This window comes from Phyllostomus hastatus, unplaced genomic scaffold (assembly GCF_019186645.2).
Source record: "Phyllostomus hastatus isolate PE091 unplaced genomic scaffold, TTU_PhHast_1.1 phas_scaffold_385, whole genome shotgun sequence".
Taxonomy (NCBI): Eukaryota; Metazoa; Chordata; class Mammalia; order Chiroptera; family Phyllostomidae; genus Phyllostomus; species Phyllostomus hastatus.
In genome coordinates, this window is record NW_025334026.1 from 15182659 (window position 1) to 15199166 (window position 16508).

Here is a 16508-nt window from a genome sequence, read left to right on the forward strand (position 1 = left end):
CTGCGAAACATGACATCGGGGCCCGCTCAGCATCCATTTCTGCTGCCTGCTCTGTTCTCCTGGGTGTGGGTCACACTTTCCTATTTCTCTGCACTGAGGGTTGTTGCTAATGTAGCTGTTGTTCCACAGTTTAACTAGACTTAAACTGTGGGTTTCGTCTCCATAGTGGTGTGTGGTCGCTGATATCTCTACTTGGTTTTTCTGTTACCTTTAGTCTGATTTTGGGGTCTCCTTTGTATCTCCATAACTTAGTTGTCAGTCAATGCTTTTGGCAGAGGCTGCGCTCAAGTACATGGAGCCCTTCAGGTTACCCGTCTGCCAAGGCTGAGGGAGCACATCCGGAGTTCAGCTCTTCAACCCTCCCTCTAGTTTCCCCAAGGAAACTGGTATACAAGTCTCACGGGATACTTGGCAATATGTACATCCAAGGTGATTGTCATGAAAAAGAGCCATTAAATTCTGAAACCAAAGAAAGGGTTTAGTCTGTGATAGAAAACAACAAAAGCAACCAAAAACATTTATTTGAGCAAAAGGGCTGTAATCCAGGAGGGCCAGACTCAGGCAGCAACCCTGACTGCGCTGGGAAGAGAACAAAGAAGGCAGTTTTATGGAGACGAAATCTCAAGTGTAGTTCCCATGCAGGCCCTCCATGCAAAGGAAAGAGGAGCAGGGATCGGTTAGATCCAAAGCGCAAGTGAGGGAGGCAAAAATTACAAGGAGGAGGTAGGATCCATATGTGCCCACACAACAGTCTTTGTTCCAGAATGTTTATGGCTCAGCCTTGAGCTGGGTTTAGCAACTTAACAGCAGCTCTGAGACCTGAGGCACAAACGTGCATAGGCCCCACTTCCCCAGGGGCCTCCCTGAATTATTTTTTAATGATTTTATTTTTAGAGAGAGGAGAAGGGAGAGAAAGAAATATTAATGTGTGGTTGCCTTTCACGTGGCCCCCACTGGGGACCTGGCCTGCAACCCAGGCATGTGCCCTGACTGGGAATCAAACTAGCAACCTTTGGTTCACAGCCCATACTCAATCCACTGAGCTACACCAGCCAGGGCCCTACTTGATTTTTAAGTGACTCTTTTGGCAATGCTTATTCCATTTTATTTTCTCCTGTATCAACAGCTTTACAACAGGGTACTTTAAAATGAAGTTATTGTATAATATTCACATGAATGTGAAACTATAGTGCTAGACCCAGCCTATAGCCTTGGCATTGGTGTCTGTTGTCCAGCACCGCCAAGTGCTGTGGGTGTGATGTCTGCTTAGGCCTGTGTGTCCTAGACACATCGGGCTGGAGGTGCTCACTCTCACTGAGCAGCATGACCAGTGCTCCTCTCATGCTCTGAAGAAATCATTCCTACCTCCAGCTGTCCAGGTGAGACTGGCAGGAGTGTTCAACTTCCTGCTCGCCTTCTAGATACAGCTGTCGAACTCAGTCCCTGTATTCTTGTTGACATGAAGCCGGAATTCAGTCGCTCTCATAGCAACCAAAATTGCTTTGAGTCACTCAAAATTCATCTGGTCCCTGGCCAGCCAGCCTTCATAGCCCAGAACCAAAGGCCCCAGGATCAGATTTCTAGTGACAGCAAATCCTGCGTTGCAGGCCAGGTGACAATAGTGTCTTTTTACCTTTTACCCTCCTTGACCTCTCTGACATTTTACGTATTTATTTTTTTAAGATTCCAGCCTCTCAGTGGTAAGGAAGTTCATTTTCTGGTAGTTGGAACCTCATAACTTCTATATGGAAATTTTCTAAAGGCATCTTGTCTTGGACCTTTAAAAGCCTCTATTATTTGCTCTTCTATCCTAAGACTAGGACCAAGGCCAAGGAACTCCTTTCACAGACTTTCATCTGCAGTGCCTGTAAATTGAGTTGTAATCCTATCTCACAAGTATTCCCATTTTATAAGGTTGCAAAATACTTTAAAAGGTTTACATGTGTTAATTTACATCTCTTGCTGCACCTATGTAAATTAATCAGGCCAGAGTTCAATGAGGCCTCTGACCTGTGGAACTATTGATCACTCCCCTCTGAAAACTTGCTCCTCTCTAGGCCTAGCCCCTCATCCTTCCCTGCCTGCTCCCTTAAGCTACCCGGCACGCAGCCCACCGGCACGCAGCCCACCAGGCAGCACTGCGCACTCTGATCTGTCTTTGCCACCCAGGCCCACCAGAGGGAGCTCTCATCCTGCTGAAGCTGATTCCATTACGAGGACAACAACGAAGCCTAACGACTTATCCTTGCCTCTGGGTTGTGGGAGGTGCCTGTCAGCCTGAGGACATCTCGTGCGCCCTCTATTCTGATTCACTGCCAGTTCCCTTTTGCTGGTAAATTTCCCACAAAGATGTCCCTCCACGGGACATCAGGTGCAAATGATAAAGGGGCACTAAGGAAACTCATTCATCAACCTAAATATTTTAATACAATATATTTTTAAAAATCAAAAGTAATGCAAAACATCAACATTGTAAGTAAAGACAGGATCCATATTACCGATTTTTCCTTTTGCTCAGGCTTCATTACAGCTCTGCTCGGTACTGCTGGGTTTCACCCCCATCACTAGCTCAATAACTTCTTTCCTGTATTTGCCTCTCTTCTGCAACATCGCCTCTCCTCTCTGCCCAGATCTTTCTTTAGCGTATCTCCGTCTTAGAACTCTGGATGAAAGACGGGCCACATACTAAACCTGACAAGCTCAGGGGAGGCCTGCATGGTGGCCTTACAAACCCAGAGACCTAAAGTGACCACACAGGATGGTCTGGTATTAAAATTTTTCCCCCTCACCCAAGGATATATTTTTATTGATTTTAGAGAGAGAGGAAGGGGGTGAGGAGAGAGTCGAGAAACATTGACTCGTTGCCTCCCAGAGCACTCTGACTGGGGAATCGAACGGGAGCTTCTTTGGTGTACGGGAGGATGCTCCAACCAATCAAGCCACGTAGCCAGGGCTGAAATTAAAATTTCTTAACTGAAAGTGAGTCTATGTGGGTGGTCATGTCCTAGGCCATATCATCCTTGACAAAGGTCAGTATTTACCTTAACTGAGTCTGTTGTCCTTTGGAATGTAACAGTAATCTTTTTCAGACCCCTCAGGGGACAATCTCCCACCAGAATACTAGACCACAGAACCCCCCACTGTTATCATTTCCCCTCTCCCACACCCCCCATATACCATGTATAAAATGTAATCGTTAACTATCCTGTATCCACCAATATAAAAGAAGCATTTGTCTCTCTGTTTTACTCTTTATTCAATCTCAGAGGTTATCCCCGCCTTGCTTTCTCCCACATCCCTAACTTCCACCAATGGATTTCATGTAACGCCCTTCCATCTCCTCCTCTGATTCCAATGTATAAAATAAGGTGCAAAACTGCCATTCTCTGAAGCACTTTCTCAATCTATTGCGATCTTGCTTACAGCAATTGTTGTCAGTTTGGCTCAAATAAACTCATAAAAATTCTCTACAGGTTTGGACATTTCTTACTTCGACAAAACAGAATACCAGTCCCCTGCTCGACCTCACATGCCAGGGCTATCAGTGACTGTCTGTTCTCCATGTTCTCTAAAACCGACTACAATTAGGCTTTTGTTCTTGACACTCCCGGGAAGCTATTCTAGCCAACACCACCAACAACCTCCTCTTATTTGGCCATGGCATCTGACAGGGGAGATCACCCTCTCCTTGAAAGTCTTTCTTTTTGGCATCTTCACCTCCCAGCTTCTCCCGGTTCTATTCCTACCTCCCTGCTCACATCTTCTCTGGATTCTCCCATCTTTGTGACCCTAAACAGGGTGCATCCTGTTGAGGGTTCAGCCCTCCTCTCTGTGTACGCTCCCTCTCTAAGTGACCTCATCCAGTCCCGTGGCACTACACCACGTTATATCCTTGGTAGGATGACAATTCCCAAACCTTCCCCTCCAGACCAGGCCTTTCCCTGGACTTCCGGGCTCATTTCTGACTTTCTAGTGGACTTTCCCACTCAAGTATAGGTTGAACAGGTATCCCAAACTTCCTTTTTTTTTCTTTGAAAATTTCTATATAGAAAATCATGTCATCAATGACTAGAGTTGTTTTTTTTTCAATCCATATGTTTTTAATTTTATTTTTCCTGCCTTATTGTGCTGGCCTGCACTCTCAGTACAATATTTACCAGGAGTAATGAAAACAAACATTCTTTTCTTATTCCGTGCCTCAGGTAGAAAGCACTCAGACTTTTAACATGATATCCCTTCCTACATGCCCTTAGCAGGTTGGGGAAGTTTCCTGCTCTTTCTAGTTTGCTGGGGAGTTTTCCTTTGTTTTGTTTTTTTAAGTTGAAAATGTAATTCTAATAAATAATTCTTCATCTTAATAGGAGCACGCTAAAACACACCACATTCTGATGAAACTCCAAAAGTTACAAGATTAAAAGTGGGGGAAACTCAGCTATGGGCTACAATATTTTTTGTTTTGTTTTACCACGAACCAATGTTCAATTTTGTCACATGTTTTTTTCTGCATCTATTGGGATGATCATGCAGTGTTTAATCTTTAGCCTGTTAATATGATTAATTTTATTGGTTGCTTTTTGAATGTTGAATGAACCTTGTATTCTCAGGACAAACCCACTTGTTCTAAACAGGAGCTCCCCCCATTCCACCTTTAGGCAGCTCCACCTGTCTGCCCCTTCCCACCTTTAGGCAGCTCCATCTCTGTAATGCAACTTCATCTTCCAGTTGCTGAGGCCAAGTACTGTGCAATCGCCTTTGATGCCTCTTTTTCTGCTGTATTGTGTAAACTGTCAGCTCTACCTTCAAAAAGTATTCAGAATCTGACCTCTTCTCCCTATCTCTTGCCTGAACTACTGCTATAATCTGCTCACTGGTCTCCTGTGTTCATTCTTGCCTAAAATATTTATAAAGATGTGTCTTATGGAATACTATATCATAGGTTTTTAATATATGACATGTATTTGAGAAAAATGTATGTTCTTTAAATGTCTAGAACCAAATTTTAACATATATTTATTAATATATTCTTAACATAATATTTTTTCCTGCCTAAGATATTGATCACCACCATATGCTTTTGTAAATATCACATGAAGACTATGAATTTGTCAATTTTTTCTCATAATTTATAGGGGACTCTTTTGTGTGGTGCGGGAATGTAGCCCAGCCCCCACTCGAAGAGGCCAGTGGGGAGCGAGGTCCTGGCACACAGGACCCACGCCCACGGATAGGTTCTCCCATGGGGAATCAGGCCTGCATTGTACCTAGGCCGCCATGAGACTTGCTTTTGCTAAAACTCCTTCACCCTGGATTGAGGCAGCAAGAACTTATTGCAACTTCCTAAAATCTGAGCTAAACCTCCCAAGTATGGAGTGTAACCGGTTCAACCACTTTTTCTCTTGATCTGTAACATCTTTCTCTTTGAATTAACTAGCAACATTCTTTCCTTTGCTATCTGTAAAAGGTAATCACCTACAGTGAACCTGTGCATAGTAAATAAGGACCATCCTTGATGTAATGTACCCAGAGAAGCAACAAAAGCCTGTCCAGGCAGGGGTCGGGGCCCTCTCTCTCACTTAAAGAGCAGCTGTGCCATCCCTTTTTCTCCACAGGACTTCTGTAGTCCATGTGTATTTGTTCATAGCTGCCACAACACACGGATCCTGCCAGCCAGGATCTGCATCAGTAATTCTGCCAGTTTGTGGTTTATATATTTTATTATTTATTTTTTCAAAGGTCTTATTTATTTATGTTTAGAGAGAGCGGAAGGGAGGGAGAAAGAGAGGGAGAGAAACATCAATGTGTGGTTGCCTCTTGTGTGCCCCCTACTGGGGACCTGGCCCACAACCCAGGCATGCGTCCTGACTGGGAATCAAACTGGCAACCCTTTGGTTTGCAGGCCGGTGCTCAATCCACTGAGCCACACCAGCCAGGGCTGATTTATATATTTTAATTATGTTAAATCTATACACATTAAGAATTGTTATATTTTCCTAATAGGTTGAATATTTTTACCATCATGGTAATATCATATGTTAACAATCAGGTCTTTATATTGTTATAATGTTTTTTTGCCTTAAAATATTTTTGGCCTTCAAGACCTCAATTTCCCTTCCATACCTTTCTCCTAAGAAAATATCTGTGTTCAGCCTAATCAGGATATGGAATATTTGAATAAACTATTAAAGAACATGAACTAACAACAATTAGTTATGCATGCTTATGTACTTGAGAGTATATTTACGCTCGAGCAGGAGAGGGCGCCCACACTTTGGGAGCATACACAGGCCACTCACAGACACTGACCATGTGCTACGCTGCAAAGGCACCTAGTGAATTCCAAAGTTTCTGCGTGATAGAGACTCTGGTCTCTGACAGTGGTGAGTAACATTAAAAGTCAACAACAGAAGGCTAGTAAACACATTGCATTTTATTTAGAAACCATTACACTTTGAACCATAGGTTGACATCATGAGGACAGTTCTCTTCCCCTTTTCTATCTGTCCCCCTGGACGCCCAGGTCCCCCTCTGCCTCTTTTGAACTTGGTCCCGAGCTGACCACCCTATCGTCCTCAACTCTGCCACTGCTCCTGTTCTGAGAGCTTTCAGAGACTGATCGAGATACTTACTTGTTGGTTTATTTACATAGTTTGGTTTTTACATTTTACTCTTTTTAATTGAAGAACTCATGAATCAATGAGGTGACAGCTTGTCAGCTGGAACAAAGAAGCTGACGAGAGGCTGGTTTCTGCCTCTGGGTCCTCACCTCACCACAGCCACTGCCGAGTCTGTTTTTTTGTTTTTGTTGATTTTAACTGATGAGGTATGGCATTTGTGTTGGAGGGTGCAGCCAGAGGGTCCCTAAAAGAAGGATTTTTAATGGGGTTCAGAACTCAAGGTGTCCAGGAAATACTGGGAAGATATATAGGATATCCTCACCCTCCACCCCAGGTGTGAGTTGGGGGAAGGGACACATGGAGCAGGGCCATTGAGAGCTGTTTTGCATAGCAACTAACCTTTATAGCTAACCTCTGGTGTGGCCATTTAACATATCTATAACCTTTAACTGGTTGCATAGATATGCTAAATAGCTGTGGCCATGCTCTGAGCCAGAAGGATGGAAGGAACTTCCTCCCAAGATGTAACTGGGAGGCAACTCCCCTAGTTATATAGCTCCTCCGTGAGAGCTTGGGGATGATTGGCTCCATGGCATGGGGCCACCCCTGTGCAGACTCATGATGGAGCCCAGTAAAGCTGGAAGGATATTTAAACCCAGACTCTGCAGCCATGTAAGGAGGACCACGCACTTTTGGCACAGGGGGATGCACCCCCCCCTGCTCCCAGCAGCCATGAGAAGAATCACCATGCAGCTTTAGCAAAGAATCACCACGTGGCTTTAGCTGGAGATCCCGGCAACACAGCCAATGGTGCTGAGAACCGAGGAAGGCCTGCCAGCCGAACCCGGATTGCTGGGAAGAACTGGGAGCTGCCTGAGCCACGGACTTCTATTTCTTTTCTTGAGATATGGTACCCCAGACTGGGCAAAGGGGGGAAGGAAGGACTCTGTGTGTTTGTGGGTGTTTTGAGGGACTTTGAGATTTTAACGAAGACATTAAGTCATTACTTTTAGTCTGTATAACTTGAATAAATAATTCCTTTCCTTTTCACCAATCTCTAACATGGAGAGCTATAATTCTCTGGTGAAGGGAAAGGCAAACCTAGTACAGGGGGGCCCCAGGAGAAATGGGGGTCAATTCGGTAGCATTGTGGGACCCTCTTCCCTGGCGGCCAGTCGGGGAGGATCATGGGAGACCACATGTACAGTAGCTTTAAAGTAATACAACTACTTGTACATGGACAGTAAAGCCCACCAAAACTAGCCAGGAAGAATCCGCCCTATAAGAATAGAGTCCCTCCAGCCCATGAGGTCAATCTCTGCTTGGAGTCGGCCTGCTCCCATGTTCTCTGCTATGAACTCTGTGTGTTCGGTTCAATTCTTTGTCCCAATCACCAAGAACCTGGTTACCTGTGCCCACTTGTGACACTTGTACAGGGAGTAAGTATTGAGTGTTCACATGGCTGAACTGTCCCCCCTAAATTCACATGTTGAAGCTTTTACCTCTAGTACCTCAGAATGTAATGTATTTGGAGACGGGCCCTTTAACAAGGCGATGAAGTTAAAATGGAGTACTTAGGGTGAGCCCTAATCCAGTATGACTGGTGTCCTTAGAAGAAGAGGGCATTTGGACACACAGAGACACCAGGGATGCCCCACACGTGGGGACTTAGCGAGAAAGCGGCCCTCTGCAAACCGAGGGGAGAGGCCTCAGGGGAAACCAGCCTTGCTGACACCCTAATCTCAGGCTTCTAGCCCCTAGAAATGTGAGGAATAACTTTCTGTTGTTTAAGCCACCCAGTCTGGTCTATTTTGCTATGGCAGCCCTAACAACCAAATACAAGTACATAGCTGGAGAAATTTTTACATGTGTACATCCACGTAAGTATTACAGGACAGGGGGCCTGGCCCTGAGCAGGTCTGCCTGGGGCCCGTCAGTGGTGTGTGGGTTCTTGACTTCATGCAGGAAAGATTTCACAGCACGAGTCCAGGTGACTATGATGATACATTTATTAAAACTGGGTCAGTGAAACAAGGAAGGGCTCAGCACAGAAGAAGCAACAGGAAGGCCTAGGCGGGCGGCCTAAGATCACTGGGAAGTCAGGGAAGAGGGAGCCCTGGGGACAGGTTCAGGGGATTAGCCTTGAGTAAAATCCTTCCGCCCATTTCTCCCCCCTCCTTCCGATCACAAGTTCTGGGGTCCCTTAGAATTTAGGAGATGCACGGCTGTAGGGGAAGGGAATGGTGCAGGCTGCTCCCCAGGGGGAGAGCAAGAGAGTTCAGTCCTGTCCTGCCTGGTGTGTCTCAGTGGATTGAGTGCTGGCCTGTGAACCAAAGGGTCACTGGTTCGACTCCCAGCCAGGGCACATGCCCGGGGTGTGAGCCAGGTCCCCAGTGGTGGTGTGTATGTGAGAAGCAACTGATGAATGTATCTCTCTTTCTCATTCCCTTCCCCCCTCTCTAAAAATAAATAAATAAAATCTTTTAAAAGAGAGAGACAGCTGGGGCTTTTGGCTTTTGGCTTTTATCTCTCTCCTGCAGGTGGGAATCTTAGAGGAGGTCTCAGGGGAGGGTTTCAGCAGAATAGTCATCAGTTGTCCAGATGAGCTCTTTCAGGGCTGTGATCACCACTGATTGGCCAGGGCAGGGGTCCTTAGTCATTGCAGAGTGGGGTGGGGGCGGGGGTTGGGGGGTTCCTGGTGTCACCTTCCTGGCTTTGCTGCTTTTGCTGCTTTTCCGGGCCAGAACTGAAATACAACTGAGGCCTAGATGCTTTCTCTAGGGAGGTGAGTTTCTGTACCTGGCTGTAAATAGCTCGGCCAGTTTGTTCATCTATCTGTCTCATTGTCCCTATTCTGCTTGCCAAGAAATTTTCCCAGCTTCTCACAATCTTGCCTTGTGAGCACCACTCACATCAAGATGGAGACCGTTTCCATCACCCAGCTCACTCCCAACCAATCCCAACTCCCCAAAGGTCACAACTGTTTTGACTTCCAGCATTATAATTTATTTTTGCCTGATTTTGAAACTTTCATAAGTGAAAAAGACACCAAAATGCATGTGAAAAATGTTTATAGCATCTTGATTCATAACCAAATACTGAAAACAACTCAATTGTACATTTAGAGGTGAATAAATTCACAAGTTATGGTATTCCATAGGGTGGAATATGACATAATAATAAAAAAGAACGAACTGTTGATACCTGAAACACTATGGAAGAATCTCAGAAATGTTCTGTTGTGTGAAAGAAGGTAGACACAGAAGAATACATTTTGTATGACCCCATTTACATGACTTTCTAGAACAGACAAACTAATCTACAGTGACAGAAAGCAGACCAGTGGTTGCCCGGGGCTGGGCTGGGCCGGGATTTGACTGGAAAAGGGCAGAAGGAAACTCTTTGGGGTGGTGGAAGTATTCTGTGTCTTCATTGTAGTGGTGATCACACAGATATGTAAATTTTTCAAAATTTATTTACTGAGCTATGCACTTAAAATGAAAGTATGTAAAAAGTGCTTCTGTGAATTATGAATTGACAAAGTGTTTTGTTTTGTTTAAAAAAAAAAACAAAAACAAAGGCCAGCTGTGCAACTTGGCAAAAAACAGCAGCATGTCACCAAGGTAAAAACCTCCATGATCCCCACTTGCTTAATCTTAAACTCTAAAGATACTGAAAGCCAGTCCTGGTGTGTTTCCCAAGTTCAGAATTAATTGAAAACATGCAGGAGCCCAGTGACATCCACTTGGTTTTATAAAGCTGAGCTTGGAGGATGTGGTTAAGATTTGTGACAAAATGGGTTTGTTACTATCCTCTGTCCCCTCTCCCCAGACCCGGCCTTGGGACAGCGCATCTGAGAAGGGGTGACATACCAGAGATACGCACTCTTGATTGTTGCCTCGCACTGCCCAGAGCAGAGAGAAAAGAAGAGACATGAATTTTAACATGTAAAGTCTTTTAAAAGTTGGCATAATCATTCAAGAGAATTATGCAAGTGGCTGTCACAACTGCAAGTGTAGGAAGGATGCAAGACCCAGAAATAACATCTAGTGGAGATCTTGCCAATAGGGAAACACAAAAATTGGGGAATAAGCATTTCTGTTGATGAATCTATGTGACCCCCTGTGATATTGTGATTTATAATGAAAAATATTTGTTTGGCCTCAGCCAGTGTGGATCTATTTGTTGGACATCATCCCCCAAACCAGAAGATTGCTGGTTTAATTCCTGGTTTGATTCTGGGTTGGGGCACATTTCTGGGTCTTCATAATACACATGCATTTGGTCTTCACCCAGTTTCTGTCACAGAGCCCTGAAACACTTTGGAATTTCTTGAGTAATGAGGTTGTTAAAAGTACCTTTTGCCCTGCCTGGTGTGGTTCAGTGGATTGAGCACCAGGCTGCGAACCAAAGGGTCACCAGTTCGATTCCAGTCAGGACACATGCCTGGGTTTTGGGACAAGTCTCCAGTAGGGGGCACATGAGTGGCAACCACACACTGATATTTCTCTCCTCTTCCTCCCTTCCCCTCTCTCTAAAAATAAATAAATAAGATCTTTATTTTTTTTTTAAAGTGTCTTTTGTTTTGTTAATAAGGTGACTTTTTGAATCATCCAAGAGTGGGATCTGGTTGCCAAGGGAACCAACCATGTAATTAGAGGGTTGGAACTTTCAGTACCACCCCCTACCCTCCTTGGCCAGAGGGACCAGAGATTGAATCAATCGACAATGGCCAATGATTGAATCAATCGTGCCTAGGCAATGAAGCCTCCATAAAAATGGAAAAGAACAGTAGTTCAGAGAGCTTCCAGACTGGTGAGCCAGAACACTTACACATGCCCTGTGCCAGGCCCACACTCCACGGTGACAGAGTCCTTTTGTTCGAAACCTGTGCCCTCTGTATCTCTTCGTTTGACCGTTGATTCATGTCCTTTAATAAGTTGGTTATCTAATGAGTAAATGAATTCCCTTAGTCTGTGAGCTACTGTAGCAAATTAATTGATCCTAAGGGGTGGGTCATGGGAACCTTTGGTTTATAGCCAGTTGTTCCGAAGTACAGGTAACAGCCTGGATTTGGGGTTGGCAGTGTGGCCGAGAAAGAGACCACATACAAAACCTGGGAAGCTCGGGGGAGGCCGGCCTGGCAGGCTTTACAAACTCTGAGACTTAAAGTAACCACATCTTACTAAATACATGCAAGAAAGTCTGGGAGGGCAGGCAGTCATAGGCTGGTATCTTTGCTGACAAAAATCAGCCTTTACCTTCACTGAGCCTGTCTCTCATCTTTTTGCATCTGGGACAATGTGCACATAGAACGTCAGAGTAACCTCCTTTATTCCAGACGCCTCAGGCACAGTCACCAGAGTGGGAGGCCACAGAACCCCTCATTACTTTTAATTTAATTAAATTATTTTATTTTATTGTTGTTCAGTTACAGCTGTCTGCCTGCCCCCCACCACTCCCCTGCACCCCAGCCATCCCCACCTCCCTCCCCTAATTCCACCCCCCTTGGTTTTGTCCGTGTGTCCTTTATAATCATTCCTGAAAACCCTTCTCCCTTTCCCCCTCATTGTCCCCTCTCCGCTCCCACTCTGGTCACTGTCAGTTTGTTCTTAATTTCCATGTCTCTGGTTATGTTTTGCTTGTTTGCTTGTTTTGTTGATCAGGTTCCACTTATAGGTGAGATCATATGGTATTTGTCTTTCACTGCCTGGCTTATTTCACTGTCAACTTTCCTATACCCACTTAACTAAAAGAAGTGTCCATTTGTTTTACTTTTTATTCAACCCCAGAGATTTTCCTTGCTTTGCTTTCTCTGGTCTGGACTTCCTAATCTTCCACCAATAGATTTCATGTAACCCCCTTAGGTCCTCTCTTTGGGTTGTAATGTATAAAATCGGGTGCAAAACTGCCATTCTCTGGAAGATTCTCTCAATTTGTTGAGATTTTGCTCCCTGGCAATTGTTGTCAGTTTGGTTCAAATATAGACTCATACAGATTCTCAGTTTCGGATGTTTTTACATGGACAGCACCTGGAGTAGAGAGCGGTCCTGTGGGACAGACCCCGGGCCTGTGGAACCCGAGGCTCCCTCCTCTCCCGGGCAGTGTTGGAATTCAGGTGAAGTGCTCGTCACCCAGCTGGTATCCGAGGACTGCCTGTTGGTGAAGGAATAGCCCACAGACACACACTGGAGACTGGTGATCAGAACTTTTACTCCCTTATAGCGAAAAAGTGTAAACTCCCTCGATGGACTTTAAAGAGACCTGAAAAAAAGAGAACTAGACCATCTTCACAGATGACTTAGCACTGCGAGAAGACAGTGTTCTTCAAGTTAATCTATTAAATTAAATTCTAAATTTATATGGCAGAATTAAAGCCCTTACATAAATAAGAAAGTGTTGAAAAGGAAGGGTAAAGGGGGATTCACCCTAACAGTTCAGAAATATTTTATAAAGCCATGGTTAAAGCAAAACAAAACCAAAACACCAAAACCAGAACCGCACTTACGCTTGTGCTGGGACTGAGAAATGGGGCGAGTGAGAGCTCAGAGTCAGACCTGTGTGGGCGCGAGGAGTCGGCATTCGGAAGAGGTCACCTCACAAGTCTGGGGGAAACGGCCTGTTGGAGGGTCGCTGGGAAAACTCTCGCCTTATGGAGCAAATGCCTGTGGGAGGTTGGATAACGGCCCCCAGAGACGTCCGTGTTCTGAAGAATGTTACTCTATATGGCAAATGGGCTTTGTAGATGTGATTCATTTAGGGATTGTGAGATGGGGGAATTCTTCTGGATGAGCCAGGTGAACCCAATCTAATCACATGACTTCTAAGTGGAGAAACTTCCCTGTGGTCAAAGGGAAGGTGATGTGATGATGAAAGCAGACGGTGGAGCGGTGAACTGCAAAAGCAGAGGAAGGGCCCTGACCCGTGTGGCTCAGTTGGTAGGGTGTCACCCCAACCAAAGCAGAAGGTCCCTGGATGGATTCCTGGTCAGGACACCGATGTCTTTCTCCCTCCCTCCCTCCCTCCCTTCTCCTCTCTCTAAAAGTAAATAAATAAAATCTTTAATAAGAAAATAAAAACTGAGGAAGGACTACAGGCCAAGGAACGTGAACAGCCTCTAGAAGCTGGGAAATAAATGCCTAGTACCTCCAGAAGACAGCAGCCTTGATGACACCTCAGTTTTAACCCCATAAGACTCATTTTGAACTTCTGACCTCCAGAATTATAAGATAATAAATTGGCATGGCTTTGAGTCACTGAGTTTGTGGTAGTTTGTTACAGCAGCAATGGGAAATGACTGTGGATCCCTAATTCACTGTGTACAGAGGTCAACTCCCAATTGATCCAGACCTAAATGTGAAAAATAAAACTACAAAATGAACAGAAGATGACATAAGAGAATATCTTTGAGATTTTCTAGAGGGAAAGACTTTTTGAACTAGATCTGCAAAACACAAAGCAGATATGGGAAAATTTTCTTTTCTGTTCAACAAAGGGTACAGCAGAGGCAATGAAGATATGGGTGTCTAGCCGGAAAAAGACACTTGCCATGTTTGAAACTGATAAGAATTAATATCTAATAAACGTTTGTAAATCAGCTTTAAAAAGACAAACAACTCAAAGAAAAATAGGCAAAGATTATGAAAGCAAAATGGCCAATACGCATGTTAGATGCTCACTGGTGATTGGTAAGTCGGCCGTGTCCGGTGGCTGGCTGTAGAGACATGGGAAGTGGTGGGAGCGGAGATGGGCACAGACATTCTGGAGTGTCACCTGGCAACGCGGTGACACTAATTTCTGTGGAAACCCAACGTCCCAGCAATGCAACTCCTAGAGAAACTCTCACATGGAAAGGTCTTAAAAACCTAAAAGAATAGAAATGGGAAAAGATGAGATTCACAAAACACATTCATGTACCTACATAGATAAAACAGAACAATATAATGTTCAAGGCTACTTTTTAAAAAATTCTCATGCAAGGATATGTTTATTGATTTAGAAAGAGAGGAAGGGAGAGAAACATCAATGTGAAAGAGAAACATCAATTGGTTGACTCCCATACATGCCCAGACCAGGCATCGGGCCCCCAACATTTTGATGTATGTGATTGTTATGGGAGAAACTCTCAGAAACTTGGTTCTTCTTGCTGATGCAGTAAAGAATTACAGATCAACAAACCTACTACCATGCAAGCAAAGTTTATTAGTGCGAAGCTCTAATGGGAGGGCAAGAGCAAGGGTGGCAAGAGCAGGGTGCCCAGAGGCCCTCCCCTCTAGCCAGAGGCCAACTGGCCAGGGGACCCCCCTGTGGCAAGAAATGGCCAAGAGAGCCAAGAGAGCGAGTCCTTTGTTCTGAGGACTTATATAGTAAAAAAGTTACATATTGATTGATGGATAAAGCTGTTCCAGGTGAGCACAGGTAACCAGGTTCTTAGTGATTGAAGACAAAGAATTGAACTGAACACACAAAATTTACAGCAGAAAGAGAGAGAACAGATTTATTAGGCGATAGTACACTCCACAGAACATGAGAGCAGGCCAACTCCAAGCAGAAATTGACCTCAGGGCTGGAGGGATTCTATTCTTATAGGGTGGATCCTCCCTGGCTAGTTTGGGTAGACTTTTATTACACATGTACAAGTAGTTGTATTACTTTAAAGCTACTGCCCATGTGTCCTCCCAGGATTTTCCTTGATTGGCCATCAGAGAAGGGGGTCGCACAATGTTAATTTATTATAATGCTATTATAATGAAGCAGGGGTCCTGCAGCATCTTCTGCACAGGTACATTCATGAGTCACTGTGATTCAGCAGTTTTCCAGAAAGCAGGAACAACTGGTCCTAGAACAGGGTCTCTGTCCTTTATCTTAGCCCTGGGGCTGCTCCAGAGTTTCCTCCGTCCTATCTCCTGCCTCAAAGGCGGTGCTAACTTCCCCTCTGGGAGACGTGACTACCCAAATTAGGTACAGGTGGGGGTCTGTTAGCCCGAACCCTTATCTTGCTCCAGACTCTATTTGTTCAACTTGCATACGTGACGGGAGGCCGGCAGTTAACCAAAGTTGTTTATGGGACCTTCCTTTGGGCACGGTAGGCCTCTCCCCTTCCCCCTTCTAGGCCTTGGGGTGAATACACAGTCTCAAGGTTTTCCTTTACCTAGCGAGTGGAGATGATATACAGCCTTTCAAGGGCTGCCCCCTCTTGCACTATCACAATTTTGCTTGTTGTTCAGAATGCCTGGCAGTCTTATCAAACCAGGCTCAGGGCTGCTGGGTCAACGGGTGAGACACGTGTTCATTTGCTTCCAGCCTCCTGTATTAAGTTCTTTGTTAGACTGCAGTGGTGAGGGCCCTGCTTTATTTTCCCTCTGGCCACTCATTCCCAGCTGCAATGATAACAGTCCGCCCCTCCAGTGGTAGTAACACAAATATTTGGGGGCTTTGGGCTCAGGGCTGCTGGGTCCACAGGTGAGACATGTCTCCCTCCTCCTCCCTGCCTTAGTTTACTGTCTACGCTACCTGACATCCCCCCTGAAGCTTTTGGAACCCAAATCTTTAGAGGCTTGGGGGCAACAACTGCTCTGGTTGCTTCCTGCTGTAAAAGGGGCGCTGAGCCTTCTTAGGGTTCTGTCTGCTCGCTAACTGTCAGTCAGAGGAGGTGGAGGGAGGGGCCCTTCCATCGGCCCATGATAGAGGTCTGGAGCCTGAGGTCCCAGAGGTCGATAGTTGTTCATGAGGCTCATCTGTAGCCTTATCGCCTCTATTCTAGAGGAGATCAATTCAATCAGTAAGTTGATTATCACAGGTCCAAATGGTAATATTACTAGTATAATTAATAACAGGTCTGTGTGGTGGACACAGGGTTTGATTCCCATCAGCTTCAGGGAAGAATGAGTTGTC